This window comes from Choloepus didactylus, chromosome 3, assembly GCF_015220235.1.
Source record: "Choloepus didactylus isolate mChoDid1 chromosome 3, mChoDid1.pri, whole genome shotgun sequence".
Lineage (NCBI taxonomy): Eukaryota > Metazoa > Chordata > Mammalia > Pilosa > Megalonychidae > Choloepus > Choloepus didactylus.
The window spans coordinates 164,698,759-164,725,322 of NC_051309.1; the positions used below are offsets into that span (position 1 = coordinate 164,698,759).

At 35.8% G+C, this 26,564-nt stretch overlaps 1 protein-coding gene across 3 annotated transcripts in view; it reads left to right on the forward strand.

The window, feature by feature from the left end:
• Positions 1-26,564, forward strand: part of FAM160A1 (family with sequence similarity 160 member A1) — a 291,232-nt gene that overhangs the window by 90,412 nt on the left and 174,256 nt on the right. For 2 of the 3 annotated variants that reach the window (XM_037830813.1, XM_037830812.1), the window contains exon 2: positions 891-1,006. The gene's annotated coding sequence lies outside the window, so the exon portion shown is untranslated. Of the gene's footprint in view, positions 1-890; positions 1,007-14,057; positions 14,445-26,564 lie in introns of those variants that run through there. The other variant, XM_037830815.1, reaches the window with a different exon arrangement.

Consider the following 26,564-nt stretch of genomic DNA (forward strand, 5'->3'; position numbering starts at 1 on the left):
TTTTTCCCCAAGGTTCTACCTATTATATTGTTGAATAGTGACTTCTTGTGGTTTTGTTTAAACATTTACATTAGCTTCTGCCTTTTGTACCTCTAGATCTTTGGGGTTAGTCATTTTAGATGCTTTTATTATCCTCCTGGGCACCTCTAACTTTTGTACCCTTGTGTTTCTCTCATGTAAAGTAATTTCCCAGCCTGCTTCAGTCTGCTGTCTTCAAACTCAGTTTTTCTTGTTGTATAGTAGGCGTTCAGCCATGAATTTGCGCTCTGAAACTTATCTTCTCAGATAAGTCTGACAACATGAGATGCTAAGACCAAAGTAGACTTTACTTATGCGGTGGTGAAAAACTTGAACATTCAGCTGTCAGTTTTTAGCTAGGTCAAATGTACCAGGGAGTATTTTGGGACTATTGGCACATATTTTCAAAGTTGTCCATATTTTTATTTTAATAATTGTCTACTTTATTAATTATGACAGTGATAATGAAAAATAATTATTAATAAATAATTTGCTATCTTAATAATTTTGATAGCTGCCATTATTGTCTTAATAAGATGCTGTTGATCTACAGACGTGGATTAATTTAGTTTCACCCTTTGTTTTCTCTTTAAAAGAAGCAAATAATTACTTTCTGTCTCTTAGAAGATGGAAGAATTGTTGTCCAGAGGGAGTCTGTCATTTTTGGCTAGCATTCAAATTTCCAAATAGAATTTTGCTCTTTGCTTATAATGTATTCTTTTTAAGATAAATACAAAGGCAACCTGGGGAGAATCTACCCGTTGTACAACAAATTGAGGTAAAATGGGAGGGGAGAAAAAAAATAGAGAAACTTAGATTGGGTTTTTGCAGTTTATTAATGAATGAGTGACGTTTTTTATTCCTTTCTATAGATTTCGGAAGTTGTCTTTTGCAATGCCACTTGTTGCAGAAATTTTTTCCGCTCCTCTGATAGAGTGAAGTGAAAAAATACAACCGTGCAGCAGACTACTGAAGAGAGCAATCTCAGGTAATGTTTTCTTTTCTTATTACTATTGATATGTGTTCGGTAATGTTCAATAATATATTACACTTTTTTAACAATCGTGTTTGAACTTACACATCTAAGTGAACATTGTCTTGTTCAAAATAGTCCTAGTTAGAGGCTATATGATATCTGTTACTCAAGATATTTCTATAATTTTTCTTTGTGAACTGCATCTTGATCCTCCTGTAGCATTCTTTTGAGCATCCCATTTTTTGTGGTAGCAAATCTTAACCTCATGAAGGTACATTTGGGAAATAGTCTAAACTCATTTAGAGGCAGGGTAGTAAAGCTGAGGAGCTCTCGTTTTGAGGAAACAATGACGTAATGAAACCAATTTTTCTTTTTGTGATTTGTGAATGTGTTTGAGGCTCTTAAAATCTATTGGAAGTTGATTCTAACGAGGTAACTGTAAGTTTCAAGCAGTGGTAGTATTGTTCACAGGAGCATATTATTTATTTGATTCAATAAATTTTGATATTCTTTCTTATAAAAATAATCAATGTTGTAAAAAAGGCTCCTGTATTAACAGTTTAAGTACAGTGATGTCTAAACCTCCAATAGGGTAAACCTCTAAGGCTTTATAATTAACATCTTTTAAATGATTCCCCAGGGATGTGTTTTACAGTGTTTCTCAAAGTGTTATTAGGGTGCTTGATTAAAATGCACATTAATCAAAAGACATTATCAAGAATGTAAAAAGACAACCAATATAATGGCAGAAAATATTTGGAAACCATATATCTCATCAGGGTTTAATATCCAGAATATATAAAGAACTCCTGCAACTCGACAAGAAAGACAACCCAATTAAAGATTGGGCAAAGGACTTGAATAGACTTATTTCCAAAGAAGATATACAAATGGCTAATAAGTACATGAAAAGATGCTCAATATCATTAGTCATTAGGGAAATGTAAATCAAAACCATGAGATACCACCTCACACTCACTAGGATGGCTGTTATTAAAAAACTGGAAAATGACAAGCGTAGAGAATGTGGAAAAGTAGGAACCCTTATGCATTTGCTGGTGGAAACGTAAAATGGTGCAGCTATTGTGGAAAATAGTTCGGTGGTTCCTCAAAAAGTTAAACATAGAACTACAAAATGGCCTGGCAGTTCCACTTTTAGGTATAAATCCAAAACAATTGAAAGCAGGAACTCAAAGAGATACTTGTACACCATTGTTCATAGCAGCATTGTTCATGATAACCAAAAAGTGGAAACAAACTAACTGTCCATCAACAGATGAATGAATAAACAAATATGATATATCCATACAATGGAATATTATGTACCCATAAAAAGGAATGAAGTTCTGGTACATGCTACAGCATGGATGAACCTTGAAAACATGCTAAGTGAAATAAGTCAGACAGAAAAGGACAAATATTGTATGATTCCATTTATATGAAATACCTAGAGAAAAAGTAAATTCATAGAGATAGAAAGTAGATGAGAGGTTACTAGGGGCTGGCCGGAGGGAGAGTTAATCCTTAATGGCTACAGAGTTTCTGTTTTGGGTGATGAAAAAATTTTGGGGATGGATGGTGGTGATGGTAGCACAACATTGCAATTGTAATTAATACTTCTGAATTATACACTTAAAAATAGTTAAAATGGCAATTTTTATGTTTAATGTGTATATGTGTATGTGTGCGTGTTACTACATAAAAATAATGCACATTAAAAATTTGGATTACTAGGCCACCATCTAGTGCATCAGAATCAGAATGTGAGTAGTAGGCAAACCTTGGGAATCTTTATTTTACAAGTTAGTGCCACCAAAGTTTGACATTAAGTTGTATGTCTGCTAACAAACAGTTGGATTGATTTACGGTATACTTTGTCCTTAAGTTATATTCTCTAGGACTTATTTGCTTCCTTTTTAGTGAGACATTTTTCTCTATACCTCTGCTTTTCCCAGTTTCATTATGTGTTACTTGATGAGCCTTACTACATACTTAGAATCTTTGTAATTTTAACTTAAAGCTGTTGTATATTTACTTAATTTTTGCTTGGAATAAAACAATGCCACTGTTTTTCATGTACTGTTTTGACACCAGGTTATATTCTCAAGTAGCTTATTATTGGATCAAATTGAGAATGTAATTTGGTAAAACTGTAGTTAAACCTCATGTCTAAATTTGAAATGGATACTGTTGTTCTTGGGTGCAAATGGATAAATCTGCTTTTGACATATAGATGCCAAAGACTAGATTTTATATCTATTTCTTAAATGTGCTAAAAAGTTGCGCCTCAGTTATTTTATTCAAATTGAAGTAGAGTAATGACTGGGCACTGGGAGCCCCTGGATTATATGCTATATTATAGTTAATATCCAGTCTGACATTTTTCAGTAGAAGTTGTGATGAAGAATTTGCTGTGCAGTTTATAGCTTTAATAGACAAAAATGCTTGCTTTCTGTTGCCCTGAGATATTGTGAAGTGCTTTGAATTCTCCAAATGAAAGGGAGCATATCATTATGAAATGGAGAAGTAGCCTTTAATATGAAGTTATTTTCATTACTATATACATTTTTTTGGAATTGTTCCTATACACTTATTAATTTTACAGGATGTCAATTTTTTGTATATAGAATGTTATTTTTTAGATATTTAAAATCATATAAACAAATTATACATTTACTTTAAAAGATATATACAATATTATAGTACTTTGTGCATGCTAATGTTGAGAGATAATAACTTTTTTGTAAAATAAAAAAGTGACCATAGATTTATAAGTTAAGGCTATTAACTTCAGATTCTTGTTTCCTTAGTAAAATATTTAACTCATTGGTATGAAATATTCCATTAAGTTTATACTTTTAAAGACTGTTAAGGATAAGAAAAGCAGACAATCATAAATAGCTGTGCCGTTTCTACATAGGAATTCCCATAAAATCCTTTGTTTCTGATTAAGGAGATACGTTAGAAACAAAAGGATATTGAGAAATGACATGTGTATATTTGAAGCTCACCTTAGACTAAGATTTAATAATTGTAGCTAGGCATAGAGCCTGTGTTTTTGTTTTATCTTACTTATTTGGTGGTTTATGACTTTTTGGAATTTGACTCTGGTGAACTCTGAGTTTTTGTCTTGTTACAGGGCTTTTCTCAGTTAACGCTGACCTATGAGAGGTCCTCTCATGTTTTAGGAAGTCTTTTTTAAGGCCATAAATGAATCAACATTGTCATGATAAAGAATAGTCAATAGTGAATCCTGGGGAAAATCTATAGCTAGCTCAAACCGTTCACCTGTCTGTGTAACAAGAATTATTTGGAACTCCTTGACTTCTTAGAGCTAAAAATCAGTATGTATGTTGATAGAATGTTACTTCCAGTGGTTTTGAAAAGGTCAGAACCCAAATATTGTACCCTTAGTAGTGAGGTGATTTTTTTGGAGGGCAGGAGGGTATTGGGGTTGGTGTGGGTTGAATGCAAAAATAAGTATATTTAACTGACTAAGGGGGAAGCCTAGGTAAGGGCTCTAAGAAGGTGGCGGAAGCAGCTTGAGTGGGTGTAGGAGTAATTTGTGTAATGTAAGGATCAAACATTTAGGTGTATTACTTTCTTTGGAGGGAATAATAGCAGTTACCAAAGGTAGCACAGCAAGAACCACAAGTGGAAATGGGACTGAAAATAGAGTCTAAACAGTGGAAGACAATGTGACATAAAATATGTATAATTGTCCTGAGGAGATGCTGTCAGTACAATTCACCTGGTAGGGATTTTGGGTGTGTTCTCAGAACAGTGAGACAAATAGCAGGTAGACAGACAATTACAGAGATTCTGAGCTGTTGAGAGAATTATATATTGGAATGTAGTATTTCAGGGTTAACTGTTGTCTAGATGAGAAAAGAGTAGTAGTTATAGCAGCATTAGAATGCTTTCCTTTCTAATATAATGCTGTGATGTCTAGTCATGCTGAATTGGGGTGGTAAGTGAGGAATGTTTCTTTGTGTCTTCCTTGGCTTTTTGTGGAAATAGTGAGAAACCATTTTCAAAAGTGGTTTTGAATGAAAACCTAGTCTTAAGACTGGTTTGGAACTAGGATCTCTAAGTAAATAACATAAAAAGATACCTAAAAATGACTTAAGGTCAAATAATCAAGCCAGGTACCTAATTCTAACATTCTGAAATTTGTTCATTCTGTACATATCTTCTCATAATTTTATAGATTTTAATAATCTATGTCTGCCTTATTTTTGTGAATTTAGTCTTTTTATTCATCATTTTTGTCTTTTCACATGTTCCATGACACTTATTTCATTTTAGCTTAGTTTGGATCTTTTGCCAGCTCTTTTATGTTTCTTACAAGTGACCAGAAAAGCTTTGAATAAATGTATAGTTTGTGTTTTGTCATGTTTTTATTCCATAGTCAACGTTGTCCCTGAAGTACCTTGCCTTGTGTTGGTCTTTAGTGGTACAAGACCACGTTGAACTGCTGTACTCAGAGAAAAGTCTCTAAAAGACTGTAGTCTAGACATGGTTTTCAAAGTGTGGTCCACTGATGAGCAGCATCAGCCCCACCTGGGAACTTGTTAGAACTGTAGATTATTGGATCCCACCTCAGACCTACTAAATCAGAAACTCTGAAGGTGGAGTTCAACAATTTGTATTAACAAGCCCTCTAGATGATTCTGATGCATGTTAAAGTTTGAGAACTGCTCTGAATATGCTCATTAGCTATGTGTTCTTATCCAAGCCATTCGTTTTTTTAACTACAAAAACAATTTGGTCTGGACTGGAGAAGGACAGCATCTTTAATTTTGGTAGGCCCTAAGGAGAACTCTCTCTTCACTCCCACCCCAATTGTGTGCTCCACCCACAGTAAACTACTTTCACTCCCTACAGTATATCATGTTCTCCTTTCTCTGGGCTTTTGCATATGCTATTTATTCCCTCTGCCTGGAATACTCTTCCCTTGATGCCCCGTTTGCCTGGCTAATACTACCATATTCTTTTTCAGGTCCTAATTTAAATTTCGTATTCTCTGAAAAGCCTTCTCTGATCCCATTTACTTTCCAAAATTTGGGTTAAATGCTTTTTTCTTATATGATGTCATAGCTCCCCATTCTTTCCCTGGATTATGATATGTAGACTTTATGTAGTCGTAGGGTCACTTTTAGCATGTCATCATTTCAGGTAATCCTGTGAATATAAAAGTTTGTATTTGTTTCTAGAGGCAAAAGCTAAGAGGATTGTGGAAGATACGTGCTTTCATGTGATTGACCCTTAAAGAAGACAAGATGTCCCAGTGACCTTTTTCATATTTAATTCTTTACTTAGAATAGATTATTTTTAGAGATGTGTTCCAGAATGTTAATTAGGAGACAATGTATGAAAAATTTATTAACTATTAATCAAGATAGTGTCAGGTTAAAAAACAACAACAAAAGCAAACAAGCCCCTAAATCAATAACATATAATTGGGGATTTTGGGACCCAGAGGCAGGAATGCAAGGTTTGGGTTATATTTAGAGGGAAAAGGGCAGATTTGTGGGAACATTTTAGAGGCGTTTTCTCCAGGCTATTTGAGTATAAGCACACCTTTCTAATGTAAAAGCATACTGTGGACTGCTACATGATTCTGCTTCTAATTCTCTTATCCCTCATTTGAGAAAATAATATTGATAGAAAGTTATTAAGACTCTAATCATAGTTTTAAAATAAATAGGTATTTTGTTAAATATAATCCTGTCTATATAATGAATCTATTTGAAAAATTATATTTAGTCTACAACAGAATTGGGCACACTATGGCCTGTGGATTAAGTCTGACCTGTTGCCTGTTTTTGTGTGGCCCACCAACCAAGATTGTTTTTTTACATTTCTAAATTGTTGGGGAAAAAAACAAAGAATATGCACGGAGATTGTATGTATGCTGCAAAGCCTAAAATATTTATTATTTGACTTTTACAAAAAAAAGTTTGCCAATTTCTGGTCTAAAGCAGTGCTTCTCAACCAGAGAGGATTTTGCTTTCCAGGGGACATTTGGCCACTTCTGGAGACAATTTTGATCGTCATAACTGGGAGGTGCTACTAGCATTCAATGGGTACAGGCCAGAGATATTGCTAAACATTTTACAATGCACAGAATGGCCCATCACAGCAAAAAAAATATCTGGCCCCAAATGTCAGTAGTGCCAAGGTTGAGAGACCCTGATATAAATAGTATTTGGTACACATATGAATTCAGGAAATCACCTCTACAAAAGTCTCTGAGAAAGCCCCCTTCCTGAACTGGGATTTCACTCTTTTATAGATGAGGGGACTGGCCAGCCCAAACATGTACTAGGGAACAGTTGCCTTCATAACTTTGAAGAAGCCAGCTTGAAAGATATCTTACCCCAGCATCTTCAGGGAGGTGCAGTCTGGATCGGGGTGTCCATGTTGTGTTTGGTCCTGGCTCTACTCCCTAGGTACTCTTACAATTGAAGTAAGGTTGACTCTGTCTAGGGGATTTCATTAACAGTCTCCTTCCCTAGTATTTCCCTTTCTGTTGATATCATCCTTAAAGAATGAAGTCTTACTATCTTCAATTCAAGATAAATTCTAAAAGGCAGATGTATGAGTTTGTTAAAACAATTATAGAGTTATTAAGCCAAGTGGTTATCCCATCTTTCCTGGTTCTCATTTAGAGGGTGTGATTGAAGAGAACAAAAGTTCACTTGGGGTCTGAAAATGTGTACCTGTATTTTTGGGTAGAAGTTAAGGTGGTTGGAGATCTTCATTGGTGGGTAAGAGGCAAGAGAAAGTTAAAGACAAAGGAAAATGTTCAGATCCATGACTAGGCTACATTTATACCTGAGTCCCAAACCCACCTTCTTTTGCCTAATTATGCCCTGACGTCATTCTATCCATGTGGCCAAGGCTTTGGTATTAACAAAGCTTCTTTCTCTGGGCAGAAACGCCTAGATCCTGTGGCTTACCTCCTGGTCTGAACTTCTCTCTTCACCAGGAGCCGACATTCTCAGTGCAAATCTGGCCTGGTTAGCAGAACAACTGCAGCATATGGTTCCATTTGTTCCGCATCCTTAATTTTTCTTAACCATGCTATTCCTGCCCAGGTTTTAAAATATGACTTCATAAAGCAAGCATGGTTACAAGTGGACCCAAAGTCCTTGCATATATTATTAGAGCATATCTCTTCACTACCCTCTGTTCTCCACACAGATTTTAATTTTTGTCTGTTTTCGTTTGCAAGTCTTCTTTTATTTCAATGACTGCAAATCATTAGAGCAGACCCTGTTTACTATTTATAGGTTTTTGACTGTTGTCAGGTGGAGTGTATTACATAGGGATTTTATGACTACTATTAGGCCATGATCAGAGACTGTTCTAATGATTTATAATTGCCAACAAAGATGATGTCCAGAAGGACATTGGGGAAACTTTAAAGTTTGTGCAGAGAAAGGAAGGGTGCATATAGAGATTTTTAATTAGCAGCATAGGGACTTTGTAGCTACTCTTCATATTTCTAGGCCCCAAAGTATCATTTTTACGTATAGTACTAGCAACTCAATAAAAGAAGGCAACCATCAGTTAAGTAATGAGGTAGACCCTGCTAATTTACTATTTGTTTTAAGTTAATAGACATAGGAAAATCTTTTTTTTCTGGCTGAATTGAAGTCAGCTGTTCTCTTCAAATGAAATCCTTCCAGTTTCTTTTTAAATTAAACATATTAACTTATCCTAAGAAAATACTGTATAATCTGGGTGGAAGCTTGAGGTAGTTAATATTCCCAGGGAGCAGTCTGTGGTAACTAGTGAAGTGTGGAGAATGGAATGGAATGCATAGATAAGTTCTAATGAGCATGTTCAAGGACTCTATGGCCATTCTGTAATCATACTTAGTTTTTGAAGTCCAGCTCCCTCTGTCTTCCTTCTTAGTTGTCCATTATAGTGGAGTGTTTAGGAGTACTGACTGGAGACAGCCTGCCTGGGTTTGAATCCTGATTCTGCCTCTTATTGCCCTTTTCTCCTGGAGCAGGTTATTTGACCTCTCTGTGCCTCAGTTTCCTCAGGTGTAAAATGAGAAGTATAACAGTATTCCTACCTTATAGGGTTGTTGTGAGGACTATATTTGTTTACATAGATTGTGCTTAAAACAGTGCTGGCCTCACTGTATCTGCTGTTGAAGCCTTAGCTATTATTATTAGTATTCATTGAATTCTTGGAGGCATGACCTAATTCAGCCAAAGATATTTTTAGGGCATTTGAGGAAGTATCCTTAGACATTTTCAGAAAGAAAATTTTAGGCATAATTCTTTGAAATACCTGAAATCGGAGGAAGATAGATGAAATTGTTAGCAGTGTTAAATTATGTATTTTTCAAATAGGTTACTCACCATGGACACACCAGCATATACCTTTCTGTTTAAAGTATTTTTAACTGAGAAAGGTTGTCAAGGCATTGAAAAGTGCTGCTGCTGCCAGCTGGGTATCTGTCAGGGATGTTGGTTAAAATGGCACTCGGGTAAATACAAGTTTCAGTGTGCAAATACCGGTTTGCTGAAGCACATAGGCTTGAAGCTGCCTATGGGATTTAGTTTTGGAGAGGATAGGGAAATAAACAGAGTTTGAATTCCAGTGACATCAACAGTAATAAAGGCAATATAAATATTCAAATTTAGGTCATTTGATAGAATAAACTGGCCGTTTATAGAGGGGGTAGTTTTCCTTAATTTTGTTTAGTGACATGAGTATAGAAGATCAGACATTTTTTATAAGTATAGGTATGCTATTTAGATATATAGAAACATTTCTACATAAAATTTGCTTTCTAAAAGTTGCAAAGGAAACTCCTAAAGCTCTATCTTCATATTTTATGTCTCTTACCTGTATTTTTTATATGTATGTTTATAATCAAGTGCACCTGTGTTAATGTGTATGTACATATATAGAAAAGAATGTTAATTATGGTAGAAAACAAATTTAGGAAAGAGATTATGGCTTTCTTTTTCTTAAAAAAAAAAAAAATACCGTTCCTTTTTCTGAAAATGGTTTTCTTTAAGTCACCAGAAAATCTAAGCAGAATTCTGCCAGTTTATTTTTTTAGAAGATGAAACAGATATTCCATTGATCCTTGATACAGTTATTTATGTGGCTGGTTTTCCACTTGAGGAGGAAAAGTTTGATTAATTATCATTAACTGTGATGTATCCCAGGGGTAATATAAATATTTTTGTGTGTATTTTACTCTTTTTTTTAAAACATAAATTGGTGGCTATGTAAACAGGTTCCCATTAAATCAATCTCCTAGAACATTTAGTGGAAAATAAATGCAGCTTCTACAAAAGCATAGGATGGCAGTATTGTCAAGTGCATAGGTGGTATCTGAGAAATGTAATGTCCCACTGTCTGCAGGATATGAGTCTTTGTCATTTTTCTAGGATTTTGTGTCAAGTCCCTCTAGTGCCTGTGCATCTCAAGGTGGTTACTTAGGTTTAGCAGTGCCGTTTGTTGCCGTGAACTCCAGTGTGAATATGAAGCCCATTCTGAGCTCAAACCTGTTGCCTTGATTTTAGTAACTCCTAGTGCTGGCTCTTGAGTCAGTCTATCATTGTTGTTCAATGAATTAGTGGTTACTAATTTGGAGTGACAATATAATTTGGTGTGTGTTTGCACATTTTTAATCTGATTTGATTTTTAAATGTTATTCAGGAAGAGGAAGGTTCAGTTATGATAAAGTAAGGTTAAGTGACTTGCCCAAGTCCATTTAGATAGCATGTGACAGAATGGAATCCCAAACGCAGGCCATCTGGGATCAAGCTTGTTTTTCTTCCCTCTGCACCACATGCTTTTCTGTTCATTAGCACAGTTATACATTTTCCGAGATGCAAAGAGGGAGGATTCTGGTGCCTACTGATAAAAATTGTGTACATTGAGCTTCTAATGGTAAAGGAGAGCGTAAAGGAGAAAGGACGGAAGCAATGGCCATTGAGTTATTAATTCATTTTCTGATTATTTAACTCTGCTTGTGTTTAAAATGGATTTGAATCTAACAGTAAAACACACAGACATACAGTAAAACCATTATTATAAGGATCAAAGTATGTGATAAAATGGAGAAAACAGTTGTATCAGAAGGCTAGTCTTCTCAAGTATTAATAATTTTCCCTGGCCCATGAAAGGAATTGCACAGTAGATAGTTTTAGATTAGGGTTTCTGTTAAGTGCCACAATTTTGTAAAACTGATTGAAAAATGAGCTGATATTTTGTGAGAAAGTTAAAGAACTTGCTTAATGTTTATTACCAAATGGTGGATCATCCCAGCCCTGCCCAGAGGTGGACTACAGTTTTATCTGTAGACAGGTTGCTTACTTTCCACACAGATTGGGAACATGACCCTCATTTTAATTTCCCTATTATTTCTATTCCATTTTGTCCAAAAAAAAAAAAAAAAATGATGGAGGTGGTTAATAGAAATATAGGATAAGAAAGAGAGATGAAACTCTGAAGGTGAAAATAAGGGTATACAATAAATGCTTTAACAAGGTCTGCCACTGTTACTGGATGTGGACTTCATAGGAACAGCTGGCTCAAAGAAAGGGAGCTGCAAGTTGAAACCTCACATTGATCTAAGAGCAGGTGTCCTGAAGGCTGAGCCTCACTGGGGCAGGAATAGAAGGTGGTCCTGGGTACATGGTGTTTGCAGACCTCAGCCCCAGGAGTTTGAGGGCTTTCATCCCAGTCTTCTGCTGTCAGTGTGACTTAGTTTTGTCTGCTCTTTCTGACTTCTCTGTTTTCCTCCTACTTCAAATAGTAGAGAAGGAAATCATTGGTCCAATTCATATTTTTGGAGTCCAGTTACACAAGTCATGATTTGCTGGGTGGCCAGTAAATGTCTCCCCCAGTTAGATCAGATGTCCATCCCATGTAGACTTTGTTTTGGTGGGGACCAGATCAAGTGGCTTGCTGCCCACTTTGGAGATTGGTGAGAACTCACACAGTGTCTTAAGATTTAAAAACATTTTAGTCACCCAGAACCCTTTTTGGGAATTGAGGCCCAAGAGAAAGTCCTCCTGTAGGTCCTTTAAAGAGGGCACCAGGTACATGGAAGACAGTATTCTTTCAACTACTACCCTACAGTAATTACAATAATGATTTTCACACAACTGCTGCTTGTAATGTCCCTTGGTGCAAGCCAAGTGTTTAATGTCAGAGTTAAATTCAGAAGAAATGATGCTTTGAGGAGCTAAAGTAGTAAGGTTGATGTATGTGGCTCTGATGGTTAGCCTTCAATTACAGACATAATTTAGGCTAAAATAGGTAGTTTTTAAATTGACCTTTAATTAATTAAATTTCATGATTAATTCAGCTTTCCAGTCTCTCTGCAAAGCGAAGTGACTGCTGTCCATAGCATGCTGAATGGTAGAAGCAGCTAGTCACTGATTAAATAGACCTGTTCACTGTGCTTCCTCCAGTTGAATTTTTGTTTACCAACAGTCAGCTATGTGTGTTTGTCTATGCCAATTGTACTTAATATTGTAATTAAATAATTTAATTAAACCAATTGCATATGAGAGCAAAAAGACATTTCTATGAAAACAAAGTTTAATGCTTTGGAAAAACTTGTTGAGACTATGCATATAAAAATGCTTTTGAATTCAGTATAGGTGAAACAATGGTACACTGTTATAAAAAATACCAATAACTATAAGGATTCTGCATTCAGATTGCTTAAAATGTTTTAAATTATTAATGTACATTTAAAGAAAACAACACTGGAAAATTGAAAGTATGTGTTAAGGAGTGGTTTATAAAAGAAAGAAGATAGGTAATACCAATCAGAGAGTCTCTTGAGCAAAGACAAATTAGTCCTACATCAAAAGTTTGGTGAATGAGTGTATATTCATATGTTTAAATGAAAATAAACTAATATTTATATAATTTTTAATGATTCCATTGATCAGCCAGCTGTTTTGATTAATAATTAACTATCCAAACGAATCATTCTGGGCAAAGAGTGTTTACTGTATCTGTTACTACAAAAAAAAACCCAGAAAGCTCTGACTCTAATTGAATTTAACTGTAAGGAATTCTATTATCTCTCATAGCAGATATTTCTATACTAGGTTTCAGGACAAGTTGATTTAGCAGCTCTACACTGTCATCAAGGAGCCATCTCATTTCTACCATCCTCAATGTGCTGTTAGGCTGGCCTCTCTTGAGATTGTAAAGTGGCTACAGCTGTCCAGAAGTAGAATGCTTTCCATCCTTTCTTCTATTTCCTTTATAGGAGCAAAGAAACCTATACCAGAAACTCATTAGCAAACCTCCTTACATGTCTCATCAGCCAGAAATGGGTTACCTGTCCACTCTAGGAAGGAGAATGGGCCCTTCATGACCGGCTTAGAATTTAACCCATCAAACTTTAACCCTGAAGGGGGGGGGCGTTAACCTGAGTCATGTGGGGCTGGGGTAGATACCTGAAAAAGATCAAGTTATACCAACAAGAAAGAAGGGCAAAGTGACTGTTGGAAAGGTAACCAGTGGTTACAGAGGGACAGTAAATCCTTTATGTAAACCTTGAATGTTATAAAGATGAGCAGAGACTGGGTGGGTTAGTGGTGAGGGGGAGCAAACAAGTTTGCTGACTGCAGTGGGTATTGATTCTAACTTTTTTTTTTCTGTTCTTTGAACTATCCAAAATTTCTTCCTGGCTAGATGAGCTAATTTTATTATTTATATTATATTTCCTGTTTTGCCTAAGCTGGTATGAGTTGGATTTCTGTCACTTGTAATTTCAAAACATCTTGATTAATACACTGAGGAAGTATCTGAGAATAAAGTCTAAGATTTTTTCCTTAGAATTTTCACTTTAATATCCAGTGTAATGAACCGCTGAGGTTCCAGTGTTCTGTACTGAAGAGCACAGTCGTCATGCTCATTCTAACCCAGAATTTTTCCAAAGCTGGAATTACTAATTACCCATCATGGCCATAGAATAAACTCATGGCCAATTTTAAGCACTGTAGCTTGTTCCTGATAACTGCTTTAGGATAAGTGAGCAGTATAGGTTGCCCCTAAGAGATGTTCTTCCAGTTAAATGTGGGAGAATATATACTTTTAAAACATTCTGGTTTCGGAATAGTTGATCATGAGTTACTTTTTGTGAGGGCAATTTGATGTCAGAAGTCATCTCTTGGCTATTCATGGTTTATAAAAAAAATATATAACCAAATAATCAGTGTGAAGAACATTTACCTTCAATTTCTCTATAGGAGGAATTCATCACCAAGCCAACATTTCTGTTGTTTTGCATGCAGAGCAAACCTGAGTGGAATTCTAATTGGGAAGCATAGAAGATGTAAACTGAATTGATTGGGGATCTGACGACAAAGGGTTTGAGGTCGGGATCTGCCTAGAGGCAGTCCATATTGTGGAGAAAGTCTGATGTCACAATAAACAGGTAGGCCCTTGGAACTTGTTAGCTGTCCTGGTGCACTTAGAGAGAACCACTGAAATAAAAGGAACCTGGAAGGAATAAGAATGCCGGAGAATTTAGCATTTTCCTATGTGTGAGGTTGTAGTCGAATTAGGACTTTTACAAATAAGGGGCAAGTAAAGACGAATGATGGAGAAACAGAATGGGTACAGTTCAATTTCAGAGCAAGAATATGAAGTTAATGTAGTAAAATAAATGTCTCAGTGTGGGAGGCATTTCAGTTCTTCAACGATATTGAAAACATGGGTGAACACCAGTCTTGTAATGACTGTGTGAGATAGGGAAATGACATAACTCCAGCACCCCCTGGTGTGAAGTTTTTAGTAATCTTAAGGAGGCATGGACTAAGGACAAAATTACATGTTGTTCAAGTCCATTAAATAATAAACCAGGTGGCCACAAACAAAAATCTGCTTTGGTACTTAATGGCTGACACTGAATAATTTGGGGTTTCTAAAAATGTAAAACAGTTGAATTGTCTTCTGAGCTCTATTTCATCTGCAAACCAATTCCGTTAGCCTAGCACTAGGTATGAAAGAATCAGACTTGAAAGGTTATCTTGATAAAGTAGGACAGACTTGATAAAGTCTGCTAAGACTTGGTCAGAGAATTTTATTTAAAATGTTGTGCCATATGGTTTTCTCAGAAGGCCAAAATTTGTTTTTCAGATTCTAGTATATATCCCTTAATAAATCATGTTCTTGAACTAGGGCAGGTGTTTACCAACATTTTAGGGGTAGAATTCAGTGGGGCTATAGAAAGTGGGGAAGGAAATTGACATGGTGCTTGTGTAGAGAGGACTGATTTTTTTGGACATGATAATTAGTAAAATATTTACTGTGACTACAAGGCTCCACTGAATTTCCCATGACCTTTGCCTAGAAAAAGTATTTTGGCTAAAAAAAATGACATACCTTAAAAGGATGCTGAATTTCAGTACACAAAAAATATGAACCCAGTTAATAATACGGGAAGAGATTCAGAACTAGGGCAATTATTTCTTAAATTTATTAACAAACCAAATTTATTTTCTGGGACTGAGGACAAATCTTCCTACCTCCTCAAAAGAGAAATCAAATATAACATTACATTAACGTTTAAGGCAGAAATGGGACTTCCATGATCTTGAACAAGAGGTGCTTGTTTATAGCTGGGATATCCTACCCAAAGTAGCACTGTTTAATTCAGCAACATATACCACTCCCTCTATTTATGCTGTGACAGCTATATGTAATTTTTAAAGGGTGGACAATTAGAAGTGAGTGAGATGGAAGAAACTAGAAGATAAGAAAAAAGATTAAAAAGTTAAAACATGTTATATTATTTTAACCCAAATCCTCCATATATTACCCCCTTCCATTCAATATGGATGTTTATTAGATAACTCCTGAATTATCAAATACTAATACATTTTTATTTTCATATCCTTATACATTATCAGATTGTGTGGCAGATGATTTTAAATCTATATCATATCTTACAGGAAATGCTCTTTTTGGCTATTATGTGAACAAGGAGCATCTAATTATATATGTACATATGTGTGTACCTATCTATCTGTCTGTCTTCAAAGTCATAATGACCCTTATCCGCCTTACCCCAGGATGAATTTAAACACTTTGAGAACCGCAGTTTTGCCTCTGAGAGAGAGATGGAGACATTTACGGGAGGAGGTGACCAGGGGTTGTATAAGAATGGTATAGGCTGGTGTTTCCCAGGGAGATTGTGTTATATATTATTGAAACAGTGAAAGTAAATGTTGCAGATCCTGGAAGCCTGAGTAGTATTGGATTTAGAGTCTCTTTCTTGAGGCGGTTCAAGTCTGGAGGATTCAGAAGGAGAATACAGAGAATATAAAATGAAAACTGTGAGGCCATTTTGAGGTGAAGACTGGAGGAGGTGGCAAAGAAAAGCTGAGCCGTCAGGCTGGCCTTACCGAGTAGGTTTATGAAAGGGTTGGGAGAGGCACAGAGAGTGAGTTACTCAAAAGAACAGAACCACATAAAACGGATGCAATCCTGTTACATAATCCCTACTTTATCTCCCCTGTTCACTCTCTGTGCCTCTCAAGTAACTCAGTTTTTATTTAATCCTTAGTATATCTCAGAGAGGTACAAGTTAAAACAACCTGTTGGGAACTAAGATCTAGGAAAGATGTAATTTAGGGGAGAAAGTTTCTGAGAACCTGCCTTTCTGCACAATATAGTAATGGTATGTGTACTGAGATTTGATCGCTTGTCAGTGTTGTTTCTTTAGGTTGTTGCTTCAGGGTTGTTAGCCCTTGGCCTTGGGGTGGAATCTGGCCATCTAGGAGTTCCTTAGAGCATAAGAACGAAGTTAGTGGCTGTGTGTGGGCCCAGTCTGGAGCTATGGAGGAAAGGTTCAGTGAGAAAGAACAGTCTGTTGTCTCCTCACCCTTAGGTGTCAACAGCAGCACACCATTGACCCCTCCCTTGAACTTAGAGTCGACGGAAAACTCAGCAGTGTACTTGGGTGGAAAGGCTCTCAGGATTCAGGTGTGACGTTATTACTTCTGCAAGGCTTAAAATCATGGGCTAATAAAAAATTGGTAATTTGGAAGTAGAGCCCACTGAGTTCTGAAACCAGGTAAGGCCAGTCTCTTGGGATTTGACTTGAGATTGTCACACAGAACAAAGCAAATAGGCAAAGGTTGGAAAACCGCATTTCCCCAACCAGTCAGCTTTTATGTATTACTGCTCCACCTCCACCCCTACCACCACCCCCGGCCAGCCTTCTGGGATTTCTCCATCCTAAAAACTACCCAGAACTTTGAAGGAACATTCCTTCAGAATTTCTGCCCCAGGTTAGATCTAGGAAACTCTTAAAACAGGGTTGGTTTTGGGTAAAATTCCTCTCTGTGGGCAGGTATTAGTCATTGTTTGGGAAGTTTGTGCACAGCTCTAATAAAGGGTTACCTTTGTACAAATGAGCACTTAATGAATATTACTCAAGTAGAGTAGATGTGTTGGGAAGCAAACTGACTATTTCAGACATCAGCATCACTGAAAGCATTTACTAAGCTCTTTACCTTCATGGGGCACTGAGCCACGGATGGTACAAAATACATTAATAGATGCAACTTGTGCCCTTGGAGATTGAGGGCGCCATTTGTGAGCTCATTCTTGTGTAAAACTTACCTCTGTTGTCATTCTTAGCTGACAGACAAATGAATAGTGGTTGGGGCAAGAAATAAGGTGGCCAGCAGAAGGCTGGCTTTTAGGTAAACAGCACCACAGGGCTCCTCCTCTGTTCAATCTACTTTTTTCTTTCCCAAGGAGCTGTTGGAAGTACTTTTAAAATACTGTACTTGGTACACTTACTTTCTATGTTTTGTGTAGGTGTAAATATATTCAAAAAGCCGTGTATATATATTTATTTTTATTTATTCATTTACCACTATATAGCTCTCTTGACATATGATCTGGATTGGAAACATCACGTTCTTAAGGAATGATTTATCTCTGTTTGTTAGAAAGAATAAACCTTTTGAGGGCCTAAGTATTTTTCTTACAACTGAAAGTATCATTAAAACATGGCTCGTCCAGGACAAGTTTGTGAGCTGGGAGGAAAGGCTTGTTTTCCCTGCTCTGGCCTTTCCCTTTCCAGTGTTCTTGCATCCCTCCTTCTCCTTTTAGCTCCCCCCCTTCACATTTGGCCTGGGACCCTAACTTAGCATTTTAAGAAGACTTTTTATTTTGAAATAATTTTAGAATTAAAAATTGAAAAATAGTATGGAGCGTTTCCATGATACCCTTCACCCAGCTTCCCCTAATGGTAACTTCTTATATAACTTGTCAGCAGTTTGACAAGTAGTATCTACTGAGGATATATATTTTTAAAATTTCTCCTGTTTGCTAGGGGCCTTTAAGGAATCCAATCATGACACAAACCCTTTCTTTTACCTTCAGGGAGTTTGCAGTCATGTAGTGGGTTTTAGTGACTTGAAGTTTTATTTTCTCACATGATTTTTTACATTTTAAAACATATTTTTTCTGGTAAGAACAGTAGTGATTACAAAAGTAATAGTTTTTAGTGAGTGAATTTCAGCTACAGTAGAATCTGGCAGGAGATATTTTTGAATTGAGAGTCCTTTACAAGTCTTGGCATTGCTGTTTATTCCTTTATTCATCTTTTATTTATTCAGCATTTATTAACTGTGCTAAATGTGCAAAATATAGTGCTAATCTCTGATGATACTGAGTTGAATTTCAAAGTGTAGCTCTTACTTTTAAGGAGCTTAAGATCTAGTGGGGAAAGTATACAATTGCAATACAGTGTGAAAATACTGCGGTAGAGATACATCCGGGGTGCTGTGGAAACACATGGAAATAGCTGCTGAAACCCAACTTGACCTGACAGATTTTCATTAGGCTACCCTAGCTAGAAAGAGCACTTACTGGAGACTATGAACTATATATGCGCTCTTCTAGCTAAAATTACAATTGAGATGCCTAGGTAAATTCAAGAGATGGTCAGTGCTTTGTTATTTTATGATTGGATAATACCCTGCCACTTCAGGAAGTAAGAGTTAAAATACAGTTATTAAACATACTGAAATGCTGATTGTGATTATTTCCTATGTTATTTTTCTGGGCATGTTTTTCCTTTTTAAAAAACTAAAATAAGATCATCCTATAGATGCTATTTTGTGTTCTTTTTATATTTTACAATATATATCAACTACTTTTCCATATTACCAAATATTCTTCTTGTATCAAGTGTTTCAACATGTTATAAACAATTTAAAAAATATAGCAAAGTTGAGAGAATTTTGCAGTAAACAAAATTTTTACTTCATCCATCTAAATTCTACTAATATTTTTCTATACTTGCTTTATCACGTATCTGTCATTTATCCATTACTTTCTCTATCTATTAATCCATCTTAATTTTTGAAACACTTCAAAGTAAGTTGCAGATATCAGGAAATTTCCCCTTCAGCATGCCTGATGTTAACTAGAATTTGATACCTGCTTACAGTTTTTCTTTTGGTATAAAATTTTTATCCAGTGAAATGCACACAACTTAAATGTATATTTGCTGAATTTTGACAAACACATACACCTATGTAACCCAGACTCTATCCTGACATAGATTATAGAACATTATCATCACCTTAGAAAATTTCCTCTCCCTTCCCAGTTTCCATCCTCTGCCTCTCCAGAAGCGGCCACTGTTCTAATTTTTTCCACCATAGATTAGTTTTGCCTGTTCTAGGATTTCATTTAAATGGAATCATAATGCATGTAGTCCTTTACATAGTGCTTCTTTCATTCAGCATAATGTTCAGCATAATGTTAACTTTACTTAATGTTTGCATAATGTTTGAGATTCATATATATTGTATGTTTTAGTGGGTCATTCCTTTTTATTGCTTAGTAGTATTTAGTTGTATGAAAATACCACGGTTTGCCCATTCTCTTATTGATGGACACCTGGGCTATTTCTGTTTTTTAGATATTATGAGTCAAGTTTCCACGAATACTCTTCTGCAAGTGTTCTTATAGATGTATGTATATTTCTTTTTGGTAAATACCTAGGAGTGGAATTGCTTTATCATAATAGTTATATGTTCACCTTTATAAGAAACTGTCAGTTCTGTTTCCAAAGTGGTTGCACTGTTTTTACATTGCCATCAGTAATGTGTGAGAGTTCTTGTTCCACGTCTTTGGATTATCAGTCTTTAATTTTGGTCATTCTGTCATTGTGTAAATGGTCTAATGATATTGAACACTTCTCATGTGCTTTTAGCCATTTGTAAGCTGCCTTTCGTGAAGTAGCTTAAATCTTTTGCCCATTAAAAATAAAATTGGGTTGTTTGTCTTTTTATTATTGAGTTGTTGGAGTTCTTTATGTATCTGGGTACCAGTCCTTTGTGAGATGTACATTTTGCAGATCTTTTTTTTCCCTGTCTGTGACTTGTCTATTTATTTTTTTACCATGTATTTGATGAGCAGAAGTTTTTAGTTTCAACGAAATTGTATTTCTTACTTGTTATTGTATTATCATTTTCTGTGACCTAAGAAACTTTTGTCCACTCCCAAGCCATAATGATATTCTCTTATATTTTCCTCTAAAAGCTTTATGGTTCTAACTTCCATGTTTGTGTATATATTTAATTTCAAATCTGTTTTGTGAATGATGTGACGTAGGGGTCAAGGTTAATTTTTTTCCAAGTGGATATTCAGTTATTCCACATCATTTGTTTGAAAGACCTTTCTTCCCCTATTGGGCTACATTGGTGCCTTTGTTGAAAATCATAGCTATGTAAGAGGGATCTATTTCTGGGGTTCTCCATACTGTTCCATAGATCTACATTTTGATCTTTTTTTTTTTTTCTCGTGCCACACTACTTTGATCAGTCTTGCACCATTTTAAAAATTCAGTTTCATTGAGATATATTCACATACCATACAATCATCCACAATGTATGTGTACAATCAGTTGTTCACAGTATCATCATATAGTTGTACCTTCATCACCACAATCAATCTTTGAATATTTTCATTAATCCAAAAAAATAAAAAATAAAAAAATAAAAATAAAAGTAAAAAAGAACACACAAAACATCCCCATCCCCTCATCCCCCCATTATTGATTTAATTATTGTCCCCATTTTTCTGCTCATCTGTCCATACACTAGATAAAGGGAGTGTGAGTCACAAGGTTTTCACAATCACACAGTCACACCAACTAAGCTATATAGTTATACAGTCATCATCAAGAATCAAGGCTACTGGGTTGCAGTTCAACAGTTTTAGGTATTTTCTTCTAGCTATTCTAAAACTCTAAAAACTAAAAAGGGATAGGTATATAATGCATAAGAATAACCTCCAGAATGACCCGTCAGCTCTATTTGAAATCTCTTAGCCACTGAAACTGTATTTAGTTTCATTTCTCTTTCCCCTTTTGGTCCAAGAAGGCTCTCTTAATCCTATGATGCCAGGGCCATGCTCATCCCTGGGACTTATGTCCCATGTTGCCAGTGGGATTTATACTCTGGGAGTCATGTCCCATGTATGGGAGAAGGCAGTGAGTTTACCTGATAAATTGGCTTAGAGAGAAAGACCACATCTGAGTAACATAAGAGGTTCTCTGGGGGTGACTCTTAGGCACAATTATAAGTAGGCTTAGCCTCTCCTTTGCGATAACAAGCTTTAAAAGGGCAAGGCCCAAGATCGAGGGTTCAGCCTTCTAAATTGGTAGTCCCCAGTGCTTTTAAGAATATCAGTAATTGCCTAGGTGGGGAAGTTTAATATTTCCACGTTTTTCCCCAGTTCATCAAGGGGGTTTTGCATACATTTTTATTCTCTGCCCAAATTACTTTGGGAGGTACCGGGGCTTCACACTAACCTGTACAAACCAAACAGGTCTCACTCCCTATTCGATGTCCCATGTAATTATTGTTTTGAATAAACTGACCATACACATTAAATTATATAGTGTGCTATAGAAAATATAGGTTTTGCACCAAATAAACATCTCTTCTTTTGGTCTCACATAGAAGTTGAAGTTTTAAAACATGATCAGTATCATTCTTTACCCTTTAGTCTAATTTGCCTTACTCCTAACCAGATCAGCTTCATTCATGTCTCTAATTGAAGTATGATCTCTTTTCAGCTTTTTTTTTTTTTTTTTTTTTTACAATTGTGTATGGGATAATACTGATTTTCATAGCTGCAGAATTCTAGCTCTGAGTTTCAGGTGTCACAAAATACCTGAAGTTCCAGGGACCGATGGGGTTATACACAAAGAGCTCAGCATCTCAGAATTTAGAGATAGCCATTACAACTCAGGAATAGATGTGACTGCTGTAAGAGCTTACAATCTAGGAACCTTTACAATAAGCCTTCCCCTAATAACCTGTGCTCTAAGATTCAATTCTTGAACCATTTTCAATAGCTGTATTTGATGAATTTTCTGAATCATCTGGCAATTGTTGGACATTTATCATTATTTGCTACCAAAAACAATACAGTTGATGCACATTACTCATTTTAATCTTTCATTATTTAAGTTGTAAACATGGTAGAAATAATTTGTAAACAAAATTCAAAACAAATATATTCAATGTAAAATTATAGTTTAGCTTTATATAATATATTCTAATTTTTAGTTCAATGACAAGTGAAATGGCTGCTGTTGGCAAGAAGGTAGAGTGGGTACTATGACCAGCAGCCATGAAATCCTTATCATTTGGGAGAAAGAAATTCACTTTGCTTCTAAATGTCATTTATGGATTGTTTCTATTATAATGACAACCAAAGTGATTAGAGTAGAGAAGTATAAATACTAAAACCTTCAAAAGGACTTTCTTAGAACTTGAATTCTCCATGGGTCCCATAATTGCATTGTAACATGTATTTGCATGCATGTCAAGTGACCAAAAATGACAGGCAAACATTTGACCAATTGTCCAAAAGCATTCACTCAATTAAGGAAATGGAACAGTGGTCATAACTCATGTCCTGTGTACTTTCAGATGTGAGAGGTTTTCTGTCTTAAGCTTGTTTATATGGTAGTCAGCATATAACACATTTAGTTGTGTAGATGATCCTAAAGCGTATGCCTTTATTTTTTGTGGATATATAAATGAAATTATACCACTGTGAAGTGTTTGTAAATGCCTAGCTTTTCTACTGATAATTTATCCACTTACAGGAACAATTTGCAGTGTATAGGTTACCCTAGATTTTGTTTTAAGTATAGTATTTGTGATACTTTTCTTGGGGAAGATAGATTTCAAGGGAGAAACAGTTCTTTTGGAGGAATATTTAATACTGTTTCCTTGTTGTCAAAGCTTTTATTTTTTTCCATATGGACAGTGAAATAATTGTATGTCATTATCTTTTAAGGATTTTTTGAGTATATCATAATAAAAATTAGTATCTGTGTTAGAAGTACCATGGTCTTAGAAAACTACAGTTTTCATAAATTATTAAGTCATCTCTACAGTCTGTAATCATGGTTTGATAGCTCGCAGCATGCTAGATTTTGGCAAAGCAGGAAGACAGGGAACTAGATGGACCTAGAATGGTATCATAAGAACCCTGTGTAAGAATGGGCTCTTGAAACTTTTATATACACCTTTTCATATTGTCTAGAAATTAGAGACAAAAAGCCATTTATACTCCATTTCAGTGTCAATGCTGATTCCATCCTTCACTGCTGATCTAGTCACTAGGTCAGTTTGGATATGAACTCTTACCCAGACCCTACTTGGAGTAAACTCATGAGATGATTTGGTAGAATTGTTGGGTTTAGTTGTATTGGCTTAATGTTTTAAGGTGTGTCCCAGAGTGAATCATAGGACACCTGGATTGAACTCAGTCTCTGGTTATTCTTGATGAAAGAAGCTCTCCTCTCTCATGGAACCAGTGTGAACATCCTTAGTCTTTCTCTGTTCAGGAATCTCCCTGTAGGAAGTCAGTGGAGATTTCACCAGGTTAGGTGAGTGGACTAACATAGTTGGTTGTTGGCTGCCATATATTCCCCTCAGTATCCAATTTTCCAGCCCTCTGCCTATTCCCTTTTTTGCCTATTCTCTTTTTTTTTTTTTTTTATAGTTCATATTCTTTTTTAATGTCTTGCCACCAGTTCTGGTTAGAAAAGTGATAGATGCAGAGTGAATGCAGTTTAGAATTCTTAGAGGGTAAATAGACCTTGGGCTCAAGAAGGAATGCAGATCACAGAAAAAGATAAGTTGCTTTGTGTACAATTCCCACAGCATGGGAGGTTTAAAGATGATAGTTACTGAGTAGAGATAGAACACATTTTGGTGCTAGCCTTTATTTTATTTTATTTTGTATTATTTTTTTTTGATCTGTAATATCTTTTTTTTTGCTTTTTTTTTTAAAAATTGAGATTGTTCACATACCATACAATTATCCAAAGTGTGCGATCAGTTGCCCACGGTATCATCATACAGCTGTGCATTCATTACCACAATTTTTTTTTCAATTTTTAGAACATTTTCATTACTCCAGAAAAGAAATAAAGACAGAAAAAAAAAAGGAAACTCAAATCCTCCCATACCCCTAACCAACCCCCTCCATTATTGATTCATAGTATTGGTATAGTACATTTGTTACTGTTGATGAAAGAATGTTAAAATACTAACTGTAGTATATAGTTTGCAATAGGTATATATTTTTTCCTATATGCCCCTCCATTATTAAATTCTAGTTATACTGTCATATATTTGTTCTAGTTCATGAGAGATATTTCTAATATTTGTACAGTTAATCACGGACATTGTCCACCACAAGACTCACTGTTTTATACATTCCCATCTTTTAACTTCCAGCTTTCCTTCTGGTGACATATGTGACTCTGTGCTTACCCTTTCCACCACATTCATACTGTTAGTTATTCTCACAACGTGCTACCATCATCTCTGTCCATTTCCAAATGTTTAAGTTCACCCTAGTTGAACATTCTGCTCATAATAAGCAACTGCTCCCCATTCTTTAGCCTCGTTCTATATCCTGGTAACTTATATTTCATGCCTATGAGTTTACATATTATAATTAGTTCATACCAGTGAGACCCTGCAATATTTGTCCTTATGTGTCTGTCTTATTTCACTCAATATAGTGCTGTCAAGGTTTCTTCATCAACCCATTTTTTTTAAGGACGGTTTTGTTCACACACCATACATTCCATCCTAAATAAACAATCGATGGTTCCCTGTAGAGTCATGTATTTATGTATTCACCACCATCATCACTATCTATATAAGGACATCTCCATTTCCTCCACAAAGAAGGAGGAAGAGTCAAAGAAGGTAGAGAGACAAAAAGAGAAAAGAAAGAGAAAAAAAAAAAACACGACAGCTAGGAATCAACGAAAGGAAAGGGAGTATTAAACTAAAGTAGAATAATGAGTCAGACAATGTCACCAATGCCGAGTCCCATACCCCTGCCCTATGCCCCCTCCATATGCATTTAGTTTTGGTATATTGCCTTTGGTACATTAAAGGAAGCATAATAAAATGTTTTTGTTAATTATAGTCTCTAGTTTGCATTCATTTATTTTCCCCCCAATCCCACCCTATTTTTAACAGCTTGCAATGTTGACATTCATTTGTTCTCCCTCATGCAAAAACGTATTTGTATCTTTTATCAGAATCATTGAGCACCCTAGGTTTCCCTGAGTTTTCAGTCCCAGTCTTTATCTTTTGTCTTTCCTTCTGGTGTCCACATGCTCCTAATCTTCCTCTTTCAGCCATACTCACAGTCATCTTTGTTCAGTGTACTTACATTGCTATGCTACTATCTCCCAAAACTGTGTTCCAAACCTCCCACTCCTGTCTTTTCCTTTTGGTCTGTAGTGCTCCCTTTACTGTTTTTTGTAGAGCAGGTATCTTGTTCACAAACTCTGTCATTGTCTGTTTGTCAGAGAATATTTTAAAATGATAAATGTCCAACAATTGCAAGACGATTCAGAAAATTTATCAAATACAGCTATTAAAAATGGTTCAAGAATTGAATCTTAGCTCACAGGCTATCAGGGGAAGGCTTATTTTAAAGGTTCCTAGATTGTGTCTTGGCATAGGCCTATTCAGATCTATTCTGTTTGGGGTACACTGTGCTTCTTGGGTCTGTAATTTTATGTCTTTCATAAGAGACGGGAAATTTTCATTGATTATTTCCTTTATTATTGCTTTTGCCCCTTTTCTCTTTTCTTCTGGGACACCCATGACACATACATTCTTGCATTTCGTGTTGTCATTCAGTTCTTGGAGACGTTGCTCATATTTTTCCATTCTTTTCCCTCTCTGTTCTTTTGTGTGTAGGTTTTCAGGTATCTTGTTCTCCATTTCCTGAGTGTTTTCTTCTACCTCTTGAGATCTGCTATTGAATGTCTCCATTGTGTCTTTCATCTCTTGTGTTGTGCCTTTCATTACCATACATTCTGCCAATTGTTTTTTGAACTTTCAATTTCCACCTTATGTACACCCAATGTTTTCATTATATGCTACATATCTTTTGCTATATCTTCCCTAACCTTTTTGAATTGATTTAGCATTAGTTGTTTCAATTCCTCTATCTCAGTTGAAGT